Source organism: Hemiscyllium ocellatum, chromosome 38 (assembly GCF_020745735.1).
Source record: "Hemiscyllium ocellatum isolate sHemOce1 chromosome 38, sHemOce1.pat.X.cur, whole genome shotgun sequence".
Taxonomy (NCBI): Eukaryota; Metazoa; Chordata; class Chondrichthyes; order Orectolobiformes; family Hemiscylliidae; genus Hemiscyllium; species Hemiscyllium ocellatum.
The window spans coordinates 1,949,979-1,966,635 of NC_083438.1; the positions used below are offsets into that span (position 1 = coordinate 1,949,979).

The 16,657-nt window shown below is 42.3% G+C and overlaps 1 non-coding gene across 1 annotated transcript; it reads left to right on the forward strand.

The window, feature by feature from the left end:
- The first annotated feature begins 2,215 nt into the window (after window positions 1-2,215).
- trnav-uac (transfer RNA valine (anticodon UAC)) lies at window positions 2,216-2,288 on the forward strand. Its single transcript has one exon. It is a non-coding gene; the product is annotated as a tRNA-Val (tRNA).
- Window positions 2,289-16,657: the final 14,369 nt, after the last annotated feature.

Below are 16,657 nucleotides of genomic sequence, written 5' to 3' on the forward strand. Positions count from 1 at the left end.
TTTTTTATTTCAACTTTAATGTGGTGTTGATTATTCGTGAATCTCCCGTGCAGTGAAGCGGAAGAACAAAATTCTCGATCCAGTGTATACCAGAGGTGTGAGATGCAATGTCAAAATGCAGCAGTGGTTTGTGGAATTAGCAACCAAAATGTGACTCAAACCCGTGAATGCGGAGCACGGTGGTATAATAATCCATCACCGTAATCTCTCGGTCTCCTCAGCACGTTTTGGAAATGGGTGACATGTGACCTCATCAAGGTAACATGTGGTGAAAGTCGTGGTTGAGATATGTCTTGAGCTAAATTGAATCCAAACCATTGTGTTCCTGCTTTCACCAGAATTACAATAACAGCAAAATTCAAGAAATAGCCATGCTCAGAATGAAACAGTGAACAATAATTCCCCGTCATATTCACACCCACATTTTGCCTTTACTCATAATTTCTTCAGTGACGTTCTCTCACATGAAGAAGTAGCTATGGCGAGTAATATAAATGCGATGTTGTGGTTCAATAGCCGTTCTCATATGGCTTAACTGAATTACGTTAAACCACAAGAAAAGCTTTTTTGTTCGTTTCGTTTTTATTAAGTGAACTGAAAGTCACACTGTTCATTGTAAAAACCAGAAGTGCATTAGATTTATCTCATTGGAACGATTAATGATATATGCAAATTTGTTCCGAATTTATTTCAGCTGAAAGAAAATACTGCCATTTATGCTGATCAACTCCAACATTTTGTTAAAATGCTGTTTCGATCCCCGCTATATTGATGTTCAAAACACAACTGCGGTGTGGAATGTGCTGAATATTTAAAGGGTCTGTGCTGTCATGATCATGTTCTCCTCCCGCGCAGATAATCACAAGCAGCTCGAATGTTGCTTTGTTTTCCAGGCAAGTTGAGTTTTTACTGGAATGGAATGGAGACTTTTATTTCATCGCTGTTTTGAAACAAAGTCCTGCGGTGACTCGATTCCTCGTTGTTTGGTTTTCTGGCCAATGGGAAAATCGTTCCAAAGAATTTCGATGTCATATGTTATTGCATTTCTCCCATTTCCTTCATTTCCGTTCAGGAGACATCGGAAGGTAAAGGTAATCCAATCGAGACTGTGATTGGTGAAATTCACTTTTTATGGCCCATTCTTTTTATGTTCTTTCTTTCTCTCTTTTCAGCTTTGTCTGGGAAGTGGTGGTGCACTAAGGCTGCAGTATGTTTGAAAGAGTAGTTTGGAATTGCCCTGTTGTTAGTTGTGAGATTACCTTATGCCTCATGTCCTCGGACTGTCTCATATTTAGCATTCATGCTTCGCTGTGATTGAACATGCATTTGGTTTGCCAGTTTTGTTTGTGTTCATTGTTAAATGCTTTCTATTTTGCGATTCGCTCAGTATATTACGAATTAACAGGCTTTCTGAAGTAATTTCCAGCTGCCAAAATCTTCAATTGAGGATCTGGAAAAATTTCACGGAATATTGCCAAGCAGAGCAAAAGTAAGGAAGTCGTTCGTTTCGGCAGTGTTTCACAATCCTACCTTTCCCGTGAGCAGTCGAACAGGCTGAAAGATTGTGCCACAGTCTGCGATGCTAAAAAGTGATCCTTTAAAGAAGGTGTAATAAGCAACACAACGTTATTGGGTTACACCGCGTGGGATCAGATGCTTCAGTGTATCACGTCCATGCTCACCACATAGTCAAAATTAAACACGTCCCATTCTCCAGCATTTGGCCTCAATCCCTCTAAACCCATTCTATCCAGAAAATCATCCGGTTACCTTTGCAATTTTCTGAGCGTAATAGCCTCGTCCACATTCGCGGGTAGCTTATTCCATACACGCACAACCTTCTGTGTGCGAAATGCGCATCAGGTACTTTGTCAATTTCAGTCAAATCACCTTAAACCAATGCTCTCGAGTTTTCAACTCGCCCCAGCTCAGGGAAAACACGAATGTACTCAGTTTACAACCCTTCCATCAGATCATGTCGCAGCTGTTACGCTGCAAGGAAAGTTGTCCCAGCCTATCCCACCTCGCCCAACGGTCCAAGCATTAACGACATCCTTGTCTTTACTTTGTCATCAATTTCTCGTGTCTTTTTTTAAAGTTTTCAAGATTTCAATTACGCTGGACAACAACGAGCTGTTGGAAACTGAAAGATAAAACGTAGAATAGCTTCAACTTTCAGTGATGGACTGAGCCGCTGCATGGGCTCCCGCGGCTTGTTTCTGTGGCGTAGTGGTCATCACGTTCGCCTTACACGCGAAAGGTCCCCAGTTCAGAACTGGGCAGAAACTACATTGATCAATTGCAGCACTTTACATGGACAAAAATGGAGCTTTCTTGCTTGCTTTCCAATCAACAAACCTGCCTTCGAATTTGCGTTAACTAATCTGCTCTTGTAGTGAAATGTAATGCAACACAATTCCATTTAATTACTGCGCAAATTGTAAAGTTTTTCTCCAACCTGGGTCTGATCATAAGTCATTCTGTTTGAGAGTATAGTTCCCGCGTTCTGATCCTTCCATAAAAAGCAGTACCGCATTTGCATTCCTTGCGCAGGCGACCGGTTCAAAGACAGTGAAGAAGCTCATGCGCTGGTGTCACAGTGCACCACGGATTCCTGAACTAGTCTGTCTGTCAAATGTAGCCCAAAGTCGTCTCTGAAAGATCTCATTTGGAAACTTTTGACGTTATACAATGTGCGAGAATTGGCACCAGAGATCCTGAATCATGGTTTGGGGCAGTTCACACGTTAGTGGCTCATTCAATCAGCAACAGCAATGAAAGAAAGTATACTCTCCGAGGAACCTCTGGACCTGTGCTTTCATAGCACCGCTAGTATTAAGGTGAGATCCGAGATCTAAGCCATGTTGGAACTGAAACGGCGGAAACGACAGAGAGGATGCAGAATGACATCGCACTCATTTGGTTTTCTTTAAATCAATGACGAGCAGGAAACTGTAAACGGGTAGGGCGAGTGGGGAAGTGAGGCAGTTGCAGCTCTGGTGAAACTCCTTCTTTGTGAGTCACTCAGTAACAAGAGGCGTGATGGTGACTCAGGCGTGAGAGCTCTTCACATCGAGAACAAAAGGCACTCAAGGTCAGTTAGCACCTCTTCCGGAGTGGGGGTGTGGTGAGGTGCTAACAGAACCTCTTGACTTCTGTACCTCCGGTTTTAGGGTGGCGAACGTTCTTTGGGACTCTTATTCTGCAAAACAGACACAGTGACTGAAACTATGCTGCACGGTATGATGTGGAACACGGCCTGTTCAGCTTTGTGCATTTTCCCTGTAGTCCCGTATGTTTCATGTTCCGTGTAAACGTGAAAGTTGTCCTGTTTCGAGCAATGCGTGAAAACATTTAGCAAAGCAGGATTCGAAATTGCAGTAAAGTCAAGCAGCTCATGGTTATTTGAACAATCCTTAACCTAACATATACTCACGCACTCACAGATACATTTGTAGCTGAAAGAGTCTGAGAAGATATACTCAAGTTACCATTGGTATTTTTGTCTGGATTGATGGGCTATCATTATCTGCTGCGAAATTCATATTGTAGCCGGGCACATGGCAGTAGCTGTGCGAGTCGGAGAGGGATCATGGAACCCTTTTCATGTGACTTTGCATCTTTTTGTTTGAATGCCGCCACTGCCATTTATGCTGATCAACTCCAACAGTTTGTTAAAATGCTGTTTCGATCCCCGCTATATTGATGTTCAAAACAAAACTGCAGTGTGGGAATGTGATGAATATGTAAAGTGTCTGTCCTGTCATGATCATGTTCTCCTCCCGCGCAGAAAATCGCAAGCAGCTCGAATGTTGCTTTGTTTTCCAGGCAAGTTGAGTTTTTACTGGAACGGAATGGAGACTGTTATTTCATCGCTGTTGTGAAACAAGGTCCTGCGGTGACTTGATTCGTCGTTGTTTGGTTTTCTGGCCAATGGGAAAATCGTTCCCAAGAATTTCGATGTCATCCGTTATTGCATTTCTCCCATTTCCTTCATTTCCGTCCTGGAGACATCGGAAGGTAAAGGTAATCCAATCGAGATTGTGATTGGTGAAATTCACTTTTTATTGCCGATTCTTATTATGTTCTTTCTTTCTCTCTTTTCAGCATTGTCTGGGAAGTGGTGGTGCACTAAGGCTGCAGTATGTTGGAAAGAGTAGTTTGGAATTGCCCTGTTGTTAGTTGTGAGATTTATTTATGGCTCATGACCTCGTACTGTTTCACATTTAGCATTCATGCTTCGCTGTGTCTGAACATTCATTTGGTTTGCCCGATTTGTTTGTGTTTCGTGTTAAATGCTTTCTGTTTTGTGTTTCGCTCTGTACATTACGAATTGACAGACTTTTTGAAGTAATTTCCAGCTGCAAAAATCCTCAATTGAGGATCTGGGAAAATTTCACGGAATATTGCCAATCAAAGCAAAAGTAAGGAAGTCGTTCATTTCGGCAGTGTTTCACAATTCTACCTTTCCCGTGAGCAGTCGAACAGACTAAATGATTGTGCCACAGACTGTGATGCTAAAAAGTGATCCTTTAAAGCAGGTGTAATAAGCATCACAACGTTATTGGGGTACGCCACGTGGGAACAGATACTTGAGTGTATCACGTCCATGCTCTCCACATCGCCAAAATTAAACATGTCCCTTTCCCAGCATTTGACCTCAATCCGTCAAAAGCTATTCTATCCAGAAACTCATTCCATTCCCTTTGCAATTTTCTGAACGTAATAGCCTCGTCCACGTTCGCGGTCAGCTCATTCCACACATGCACAACCTTCTGTGTAGGAAATGCGCCTCAGGTACTTTGTCAATTTCAGCCAAATCACCTTAAACTAATGCTCTCGAATTTTCAACTCTCCCCAGCTTGGGTAAAACACGAAAATACTCAGTTTACAACCCTTCCATAAGATCATATCGCAGCCGTTACGCTGCAGGGAAAGTTGTCCCAGCCTATTCCACCTTGCCCTATCCTCCAAACATTAACGACATCCTTGTCTGTATTTTGTCATCAATTTCAACGTGTCTTTTTTTTTAAGTTTTCAAGATGTCAATTACGCTGGACAACAACGAGCTGTTGGAAACTGAAAGACAAAACGTAGAATGGCTTCAATTTTCAGTGCTGGACACCACTGAGCCGCTGCACGGGCGGCCGCGGCTTGTTTCTGTGGTGTAGTGGTTATTACATTCGCCTTACACACGAAAGGTCCCCAATTCGAAACTGGGCAGAAACTGCTTTGTTCTTCAATTGCAGCACTTTACATGGACAAAAATGGAGCTTTCTTGCTTGCTTTCCCATCTGCAAACCTGCCATCGAATTTGCTTTAACAAATCTGCTCCTTGAGTGAAATGTAATGTAATGCAATTCCATTTAATTACTGTGCAAAGCATTGTAAAGTTTTTCTCCAACCTGGGTCTGATCATAAGTTTATTCTGTTTGAGAGTATAGTTACCACGTTCTGATCCTAACATAAAAAGCAGTGCCGCATTTGCTTTCCTTGCGCAGACTCGACCATTCCCAATGCAAAGATAGGCGGAAGTGAGGGCTGCAGGTGCTGAAGCTCAGAGTCGAAAGTGTAGTGCTAGAAAAGCACGGCAGGTCAGACAGCATCTGAAGAGCTGGAGAAGCAATGTTTCTGACACTAACTACTGCCATTCCATTACTACCTGATGCGTGGAGGAAGAATGACTCATATTCCGCCTTCGGACCATGCAACCTCACGGGATAAATGTGTACTTGAACAGCTTCCTCATTTCACTTCATTCTACATTATACCAGTCGCAATCTTCCAACTAGGCACTGCTCTCTTGACCCGTCGATGAAACAACCCTCTTAACTATCACCTTCTTCCTCACCTTCATCCACCTGTCGCTTTCCCAGATACTTTTCCACCAACAGAATTACCCTCCCACTTAAATCTCAACCCCGACCTGCAAGCCTCATTCCTGATGAAGGGTTCATGCCTGGAACGTCGATTCTCCTGCTACACAGATGCTGGCTGACATGCTGGGCTGTTGAAGTACTATGCTGTCGCCACTCCAAAGATAGATGAGCTCGGCTGGGGCTCTTTATCTGACAGTGGGAAAAGCTGGGATAGGAACTGATTAACGTGCACAGAGAAAGGATAGATATATGTGATAGAAATAAACTTCTTACGGGAAGGGTTAATAACCAGGGATATAGCAAGAGAGATGATATTCAGAGAAGTTTTAGGAAGAATGCTGACAACCTCAGAGTGTTGTATGTCTGGAACGCACCATTTGAACGTGTGGTAAAGCTAAGAGTCAACAGAACATTTCCGGAGTATTTAGCCGAACACTTGAGGAGCTAGCCCTTAATGACGAGGTACTGGAAAGTGGGGCAAGGACAAAGAGATGTTCGATGAAAGACTTGAAACCGTATTTTTGGGTGCAGCAAAATGGAGGCTAGCACAGCTCTTTGGCGAAGTGAAAGATGCTTTAGACTTCCACTGTGTTGTTTATATTGTGATTCAAATTTTGTTTGTTTGAGTCCCACCATATTCGGAGTTTAGAACATAGAACATAGAACAATACAGTACAAAATAGGCCCTTCGCCCCTCGATGTTGCGCCGACCTGTGAACTATTCTCGCTTCGTCTCCCTACATTATTCCAAAATCATCCATGTGTTTCTCAATTTCTTTCACATTTCAGCTGAATCAATGGTTGTTCGACTGATTCATCGTCAATTCCAGTCATCTGGAGTTCTCGTCCCTGCTTCTGACCAGAGAAGATTCCTCACCTTCTTGATGGTGAGCTTTGAGGGAATCGTATCATTTGAAACATGATCAGACCAGAATCGACTGCTCATTCACAAAACCCACTGCTGAAGCTCACTGTCTCTAAACACATTTCCCACCCACAGTTGCACAGAGTTTTTCGGTTTGTTCAGTGTCTTTTATCCCTTTTGGTGACAGATTGATGTGGATGGGTTGGGAAAAGATATTGATGCATTTGTTCAGCCATAAGGATATCAAATGACGGGATAGTGCCATCGTATAAAATTGCCTCCCCTTGTTCCTGTCCCTGTCTGTGCTGTTTCTGACAGAGGAAATTAAACAATAACATGATGAGGACACTGTGAATGTACACTGTGAATATCAAGGACCTCCTCTTTATCCCATTGCTCTCACAGCTGGAATACACAACTCCTGCTGCAGCTTTAGATCAGACAGTGGAGGATTCTCCCAGACACTCTGTCTGACTGCATGCTCCTTCACACAGGTTTCCAACTGGACACATGGAGCAAACGGCCGTGTGGATATTGGGCATTCAGGGGCAGATATCCCCTTGCTGGGCTAGAGTTGTGGCCAAGTTAATAAACATGAATTTAAGCGATTCTGTATCTTATTATGCATTCTTATCATTTTACAAATTAAACTGAAATTCAATTTACTCTTGTTTAACATTCTCATATCTTTAGTATTCATGAAAACTGTGCAATGTCCTCGGATGTAGGAATGGTGAAGATTGATGATGGGTGCAGTATGTTTCATGTTGTCTGTATGAACTTTCAGAAGGAAGTTAATGGAGTGTCTTTGAATCAAATTCTGTGCCGAATTGAAGCCGATCAAAAGAACAGCCCTGTGACAGCAATAATGTAAACAGGACAGTGACCTACGGAAACGCAGTTTTCAATCAAGTCTAATTTGCACGACATTTTTCTGTGTCCCTTTCCTGAACCTGGTGCTCCAATCATCACAGGTCAGTTCCTCCTTCTCTGCCTTAACTTTAATTTCAGATTTACAACAAAACTGGAACAGGTTGGTCGAAGGTCCCAGAGTTACGAAGAGTGCACGTTACTGGTGGCACTCTGCTGGTCCTGTGCAGCAATTCATCATCACTTAACAGCGTGTGAAATACTGCAGCTGTAATTTCAATTATTATCTGAAGCTGCTTTTCCTGATGTTGATCAGGGATCATTGGAGCACTAAACTGAAGTGCATTTGAAACATAACGTCGAATAAAGCAGCATTTATTGTAAAACTTCAGCTTCTGATTTGTGGGACTGTTCTGTATTTGGAAAATGTGTCAACTATCAGCCGGAAAGCTGTCCATATTCCCCAGGCGATTATCCATCTGTGGATCGGGAAACAGGGAATGTTTTAGCATGATGACATTTTTCAATTCTTTGAACCTCCACTGTATTCCTTTCTTGCAAAGGCTGTTAAACTTCTTTCATATTATCCCATTTGCTGCAAAGTCGCACAGTTCATTAAACTGTTAAAATGAATTAGGTTTATCTCTTTGGGTAGATTGAATGTTGTCAGTGAATCTGGTAAAGTCATAACAAATAGCTTTGCTGTTGTGCAGAACAGAGAGTTCAAACAGGAATAAGGAGGACTCAGTTCAAGGCAACAACTGGCAATGATGGTGATGCTTGACATCAACAGGGCCATTCCTACTCACTAGAGTCACCATTGTATTACAGATCAGGTCAGTGGGAGAGATTATGATCCTTATGGAAACCTGAGATAGTGCGACAATTAATCTCACAATGTTAGTCTCACTCTATACCATAAACCAGTTAGCCAGCGGAGTGAGCTAACTGGCTTCCGTTTACTGCAAAGCTATAACAAATATATCAGTATATTAACATTTTGTAGTAGTTCACGTAGAATCAACCGCGAAACTTTCAACACCACCAGCTCTTCTTATACTAAACTTCATTTACAGATGTTATACAATTTCTTTCCAATGAACGCTAAAGAATTCGTGAGTGTGCCACTTTTGTATCCCCATCCAGGCAGCCCAGAATCCCTGTCCCTGTTAAATTCGATTCTTGTGTGCCTGCATGTGGTTTTTCAAATATTCTGGAATCAGCTTCTAATTTGTTTTCTTTGGGAAAAAATCATCTCCGATTTCAATAACTATCAGAATAAAAAGTACCTGCTGTAAACTTCTTTGTCGTCCCTCGCCGATTTTGAAGCTCTAATCTTTAGTTATACACTCACCTCAGCGATAGGATTTCCTCCTATTTACCCTTACCAACCTCACATAAGCTGAAAATCCTCTGGTTGGACAAAATTCAGTCATTCCTGATTTGTTCCGCTTATTCTACATCTATTCCACCATCCCATTAAACTCCTTGATTTCTTTTCTCTTGGCTTTATCTCCCAGTAAATCTCATTTCCGTCGTCTCGAACGATTTTGCAATAAGGGAACTCTCACCATATCCTTCCTAACCATATTCCAACCTCAACCCCCGTGTATTTCATCATGTCTTTATATCCCAGTGAGTTTCGTCCTGAGAAATGATGCTTGGTCTAATTCAACTCATGAAAACTTACCACTATGCTTTGCAATCTCATTACCGGTACGGGAAAGATGTGAGCTATTTCACTTATAGCTGAATCGATTGGCCGTAGCAACATTGGTTCAAATCGCAGTCACATATGTGAAAGTTGCACTCATTTTAGTTTCTTCTCAACGTATGCTGAAGTAGCACAGTGTGGAATCAATTAATATTATAAAGACATACATAAGGGGGCGTCTTAAATGTGAGGTTATGAAATCAGGGTAGTTTTGATTAACATAGACCAGAGATGGTTCAAATCTCAGGCTCATGAGATTGACAGAGGGTGATGTTGAGCGAAATATACTGTCTTGGCAAATACCAGTGCTATGAAGCTGTGTGTGTAATGTGCCTTAAAGGTTGCTGAAATGGCTGGCGAGCACAAGGAGTCCAAAACAAAGTAACACCATAACATTTGGTCGAAACCGCTAACAGCTTTGTTACATTGATAAAAAAACAAATTCGCATTCGCCTAATCAGTTTAAATTATGCCCCAATCAAGTTTGAATATGGTATTTTAACAATGTTAAAATCAGTGAAACGAGCCGATGATTTATGGAACAAATATAAGACATGTTGAACAGTTACCCAGAGCGGCAAAGAACAGCAAAGAGAGCAGCAAAAATTCCAACAGATGTCGGATGCTAGTAAGATCTCCGAGAGGTGACTAACTGCAGAAAGAGATTTCATAGAAAAAAGCACCGACACCGAACTGGAGAGAAAATCTACAGAGGAAGGTACAACGAGAAGATTCGACAACCGGCTGGTTTTTAAATTTGTATATTTTTTGTAAATATTAATGGGTTCGGGGATGGGGAAGGCTTTTCAGACCAGTATTGTAGAGCAGAAGGTTGAAGACAGGTTTAGAGAAAGGACGTGTAAGTAGTTGTAAGTTAATTATTCTCTGTATAATAGAAAAAAGTAATGAAGTTGTTATTTTTAACTTTAAATACTAATTTTTTTTGCTATAGTTCTTTGCCTCTTGAATTTTAACAGAATACAGCACGGGATGAATCCTTTCTGTTTTGTTTGTTTACATTAGCAGAGGAGTTTACTCCGTTATGTAATACCAGTTTCTGTGGTTGCTGTGTTGTTTCGCTCATTTGTGCATTTTGCCTCATTAACGATTTTGAAGTTATCCCCTCAATGCAAAAGTTCCGTGCTTTTGCACCATTGTACAAAAGGTGTAGTGTGTCTAAGCAACAGGGCGCCTTACAATAACATCCGACGCTGATTCAATCTATCTATCCTGGTATTGAACAATGGAAGCAGCACTGCGCACTCTCCTCGAGTTTGGAAAACAATTCCCTCAAAGATAATGCAACATCCCCGCATTCAAGGGGATTTCATTCCATCACCTTCAATTCCTCACAGAATCCGATTCAACAAGTTTTGTCACTAAGTCATTTATTTGTTTGTGTTTAAATCATGTGAGCAAAGGGTCACAGTTGGAGAGTGCTGGTCCCATAAAACAGTGGTCAGACCATACTCTGTGCACTGTACTCTGTTGTTCATCATTTCACTAACAGCAGGTAGATGCATCTATGCTCTGAAACCTTTTCACGCCTGTTTTAAGAAGCAAGATAAACAGTTCCTTGTTCCTACTTTTGTTGTCACACAGACCAAGATTGTAAATGATGGAAACATGCACTAATCGAGACTATCTGCTCTCCCAAATCCTTTTTCTCTCCAGCAGGTGATAAGCTTCTGGTCTGAATCGCTTTCTTCTGTTCCCTGTCACTCTGGGATGATGTGAGCTGTGAAAACTCTTCTCTGAGCTGGGGGTAACGTGGTAAAGTTTGGACACATCAGGTGCAGTGTGTCTGAGCGACAGGGCTCTCTTCAATAACATCGCATGCTGATTCAGATAGCAGAGCCTTCGCTGTGAATTCGAGAAGTACACAGACACTGTTACCGATTACTGGGAGAGATTCTCTCTTTCCCAGCATTTCTGCACTTTTCTGTCTTTCTCAGATGGAATTATTTGGACAAGGTTCCCAAAGGAATATGACTTCCTGTGCACGCAACATCTCCCTTTGGCACAGCTTTCCAGAATTTCCATAACTCCCACTCCCACTGGCCACCTGCCCCGCTGCAGAAGCCCGTGTTCGATAGGGAGCTGAAGAGCGCATTCACCTTGTTCTCCCACAACACCGATTGCCAATAGAAGATGTGTTCGTCCAGTTGCCAGCGGGGGAAGGGCTAGCGCAGCCTCCTGGGAAACGGTAGTCAGAATGGCAAGGAGCTATTATGAAAACTCAGTGCTACGTTGACTCCGAAACAAAGAGACTCACCTGATTTTAGATCACGTTTAAGGCGGGGTTTCTGGCTCGTTGGTTTTGGGTGTGATATCGCGTCAGGTGGGTGATATAAATGCGAGAAGTTACACTTGAGCCCTGGAGTTTTGCATCCGGTCCCATTTTTGACTCGGAAAGTATGATTTCGATGAGAGCGAGGTCAGATCAAGATACTGAATCATCAAGACAGACACCAGCAGCTTCTTGTATGCCGTTACTAGACTGAGAAATGTATTCTCCACTTCAAATGATGCTGATCCTGTTAATGTGGATCTTGCCGAGCGCACGTCCTGTGCAGAGTAATCTGAATGCCTTGTTTTTCTCACGCTTTGTTCTACATGTCCTTGATTACTATGATCTGCCTTTACCAATTGCAAAGGTTTTCACTGCACTCAGGTAAATGTGACAATCAATCAATCAAATATAATCAATCAATCGAATGCCACAGACATTTCCTTATTGTTTGGTGCCAGCACAGCGAAGGTGGGCTGTATGGCTTCCGTTTGCACTATTTCGTGATTCTAAGTGAAATTACAGTTAAACCGACAGAATGTGGGAAGTTACTCAAAGGTTATGTTGACACAGCCGGGACACATACGCGCCACAGTGTATCACATAATAATAGTGAAGACCTTCTTGAAATCATCCTCTGAGGCACATGCCACACGCCAGATTAAAAACTGAAGACCGACGGAAACTGCTGTAGTCAGCCCTAACAGAGCGACCCAGCGGGAGCGTACTGGGCTCATAACCCAGAAATTAATGGATTGAAAACATCCTCTGCTCGTTGACAATTCCAGGTTTCAGTGTGTGTACTGCCCCGCCAGTGTTCCTCTACAACATAGCTCCATTCAACGTACTGCTTGTTGTTTCAATTTCCACTTCCTTCCTGTCAATGTATCTGAAATGAATATCTCGAACTGATACACCCGCCAAATTTACACAGGTGGGGAAACACACTTGTGAATGTCAGGAAGCTTTTTTCTTGTTCTCTATCTGTCTTCTCTGATCTGATTTCCGAAATCACTTGCCAGAGTGGGGAATAAACTGGTGTAGGTAAGATATATCAATTGCAGAGTGCGCTATGCGCATGACGTCCTGCATTTGGTCTCCCTCTGTTTCACACAGCGGTGCCCTCCCTGTGAAATGAAAAGCCATAAATGGCAATTGGATCATCTTGTTGGAGACAGCATTACGACACAGACACAGTTCCGCATTATTAGGACATACATCACCAATTATAAATAACCACAGAGATATACAAGCGACCCAGAGTTGCAGTGGACTCGATGGGCTGAACGGCTTCTGCAGGCGCGTGAGTGACGCCACATCTTGATGCTGTCCCTCCTTCTGTCTCTGGGACAGGGTGGCTGAGGGTGAAATAATGTCTCATCTTTAACCCTCCTTCCGCGTTACATTATCTGCACTGAAAATGTGTTGCTGGAAAAGCGCAGCAGGTCAGGCAGCATCCAAGGAGCAGGAGAATCGACGTTTCGGGCATAAGCCCTTCCTTAGGATCCTTCTGCAGATTATCTGCAGTCCTGCAGTTCTGAGCTGTGGGAATGGCTCTCAGTGAGTGAGGGTTTTACTCAGATTCTCTTCATCTCAGACAGTTGTGTCTCAGATGCTAACTGCTGCCGGACTGCAGCAAAGAAACAGATGTCCCTATTAGAAAAGCTTTGCTGCAGGATTTTATGTGAAGATGGATTCTGAAAACCACACAGGCTGCGCAAAAATGCATTCGCATGAATTTACCTGAGGAAAGAGTATCCGGAGTACAGTTCTCTATTTCCCACTATCTCAATACATTTGTCGCTCTCTTAGATAAATGATATTTGGAGGAAGTTCCCAAACAAACTTGCTGATTTCGAGCACCAGAGGGACTTGGCTGTGCCGATGAGAGAGAGCTTTAGAGCGTATTCGCGCTTACCTCCCCTCACTGCCTGCAGGTGGATGGAAATAGATGAATTACCTGCCGATGGACACAGCTCAGTCCAAGCGGAAGGGATAAACAGCACTATCCCGTGAACAAGGAGAGGGAATGAGTAGGTGATATTCTTGAAACTCTTTGCTGCTTCGAAATCCGAGAGCAAAGTGGGATGTAGTTGGATCTGAGGGACTCTCAGCTGGTTTAGTGCTGGAAATGCAAGAGTGTTTGGGATTATGATCTTCACTTCATAGCTTGTGTTCATAGTGGCATGTGAGAATTCTTACTTCAAGTCGCCTTCGAGCCTTGGTTGTTTGATTGCACTTTTACACATCGCCCTATCAACTGTTTGATAAAAAGGTGCAAATTATGAAGTTGCACCCCTTGAAATAACTTTGTGCTTTGGGGTCAGAAGTGTGATTGTAGTGGGCATGACACAGTTACATACGTGGTGAAAGCGAAACAAATGTTTCACGATGTTCACACACACAATCTCTCTCTGAATTAATCCACCATCTGGATGTTTGCACAGTCCTGAATGTTGATCTTTAGGAAATGGGAACGTGAAATGATTGGAAACAGCGCTGAACAGGTTGATGGGAATGGTGTGGTTTATGAGGAATGGCAACAATAAAGGTCATTTGGAAAGTTGGGGCAGTTCTCCTTGGAGAGGAGAAGGCCGAAAACTGGCCTTGTTGAACCTTTCCAAGACATGAGTGGATTAGACAGAGGAAATAAGGAACAGAATGCTCCCCACGCCTGAAAGGATCGTGAATGATTCGGTAGTTTAAAAGCCATTCGTAAAAGAAGAAGAAAGGTACATAGGGAGTGGTTAGGGTCTGTAAACCACTGCCTGAAATTGACAAAGACACAGTTTCAATCGAGTTATTTAAAAACAAATTCGATGTTTATGTTGAAAGAAAAAGTGTGCAGAGTTTCAGGGAGTAGGCAAGAGAATTATACCAACAGAGAAGTACATTTATCTCTGTGGAGAGCCAGCACAGCTAAGGTGGTTTGTGACACATTTGTGATCCTGTGTATAATCACAATTCCACCAACAAAATTAGGGAGTTAGATGACGGTGATATTGATAAAGCCAGGACACATCTACACAACAGAATATTGTCCAGCAGGTACATGTCACAGGGAGGATGGCGCTGTCTGAAAGTCCTGCAGGGTGTCCTGCGGATCAGACACAGTGCACTTCTCTATTCAGAATGTACCAGAGTGAGAGCCAGAGAAGGCAACTTGGTTACTTGTACGTTTTGTCAGCACGGGAGTTACGAACAATGAGGAAAAGTGGAAATACCGGTGATTTGTTCACATTTGAAGTGTTTACGGGAAATAGAGAGCAGAGGAAGACACAAGGTAAAGCAATTGAGATCTGAATACAGGAGCAGCAAATACGTTGGACAGCTCAGAGGAGATCTTTGAAGTCTTGAATTCTGGTAGATGGGCCGAGCGTGCTTTCACAAGGCCACACTGTTACAAATGTGTCCTTGTCTCTTGACCTTGTATTGTAGTAAGGCAAATATTGCCGTTACACTGCAGGAAACTCCATTTTCCAACGAGAGGGACGTCAGCATTTAACAAAGGATATATTGCGAAACATTTCACATAAATTGTTGCATTCCATCTTAGTGTCTCGCTTTGTTTCTTTCGCACTGGACCTGTCATTGTCCCTGCACTGAAGGTGTTTTGCTTCTTCTGCGTGCCTTTTACAGTGTGAGTGACATGATGAAGTTGTACAGCCCCATCCTCTGATGCAATTTTCCACTTCAATTCAGCTTACCCTAACTTTGCTATCTGATACCATTCCCCTTGCTTCGGTTTTAAGCGCTCATCTTAGACCCAATCTGTCCTCCTCCAAAATAAATACGAAACTCAGCCACGCTGTTATCGCTGAAAACTAGCGACACATTCATTCTGAGGTCAATCATTACTGCTGTCTCATTTCACATTATCAGCTACCGTGCTCTCTGGTTGCTTCTCGAAATCACTATTATTGTAAACTGCTGCAACATCCGCCAATATGAAATATAAACAGAAAGATTCAGGAAATTTTATCATCCACAAACAAACGAAAATAAGGAATGCAACTGTTGGGACAAGCAGATTGCAAAATCAGAGTCTGAAAATCTTGTTGCAATTGTTTTGCTTTTAATGAGCACACACATTGAGTTCAGTGCAGAACCAATCCCCAACTCGGAGAAGGGAATCGTTGGCTTTGAAGATGCTTTGTGAATGTTCACTGGATTCATCCCAGTAATGGGAGGACTGTCCTCCGGGAGCATATGAGGAAAATCATTCAATGTCGAATGGGGTTTCTAAACATGAGTGGTGAAGGGAATGTCTCCATTCGCAAATTAAACATTGGGTAGGATTTAATACAGGGACACACGAACAAACCAGACAAGAACATAGAAAGATAATAAACAATAGATATGATAATTATTTTTTGGAAAGTTTCGATTTTAGATCCAAGGTGGTCTTTGGTGACGGGTATTTCATGTCCACAACCAGTCTGCACAGAAAACGATTGCAGCCCTACTGTGATGTGATTGAATCTCAGTTACTTTTAGAAAAAGCTGCGTCTCACTCAGGTCAAGGGGATTTAGGGATGCTGGCCTTACAAACTTTTTCCCAAATTCCTTGGAAGTACAAAGGAATTTTTCATGGGGAGGTTGTTCATGATCTGGTTAAATAATAATGAACGTTGTTTGGATTTATGAGTAAGGAAATTATATTACAAAGCAAAGTGCTCATAATGTAACTGATAAATCTAAAGGTCAAACTCAGTGCAAGTATTATTTGTAATCCTTGTCCTCACTCTCCAACAAAAAACTAAAAACATTAGAAAGGGCACAGCCGCAATTTCCTGCATAGAAAGGCATGAGGACACTCTGGGTTGAGGTTTACTGAGGCACAGAAACATTAGAAATGATGCAAACCGGTTTTATGAGGATGATAGACAGAATGATGGATTTTATTCACATGATTTTGAAAATGCTGTACCAGAAAACATGCAAGTTTGCGTACTAAATGAAAGACATCTGTCACATAACACAAAGTTTGAAGTGACTAAATCAGCGGTATTCCCTCTTTCGAGTAAATAAATAAATAG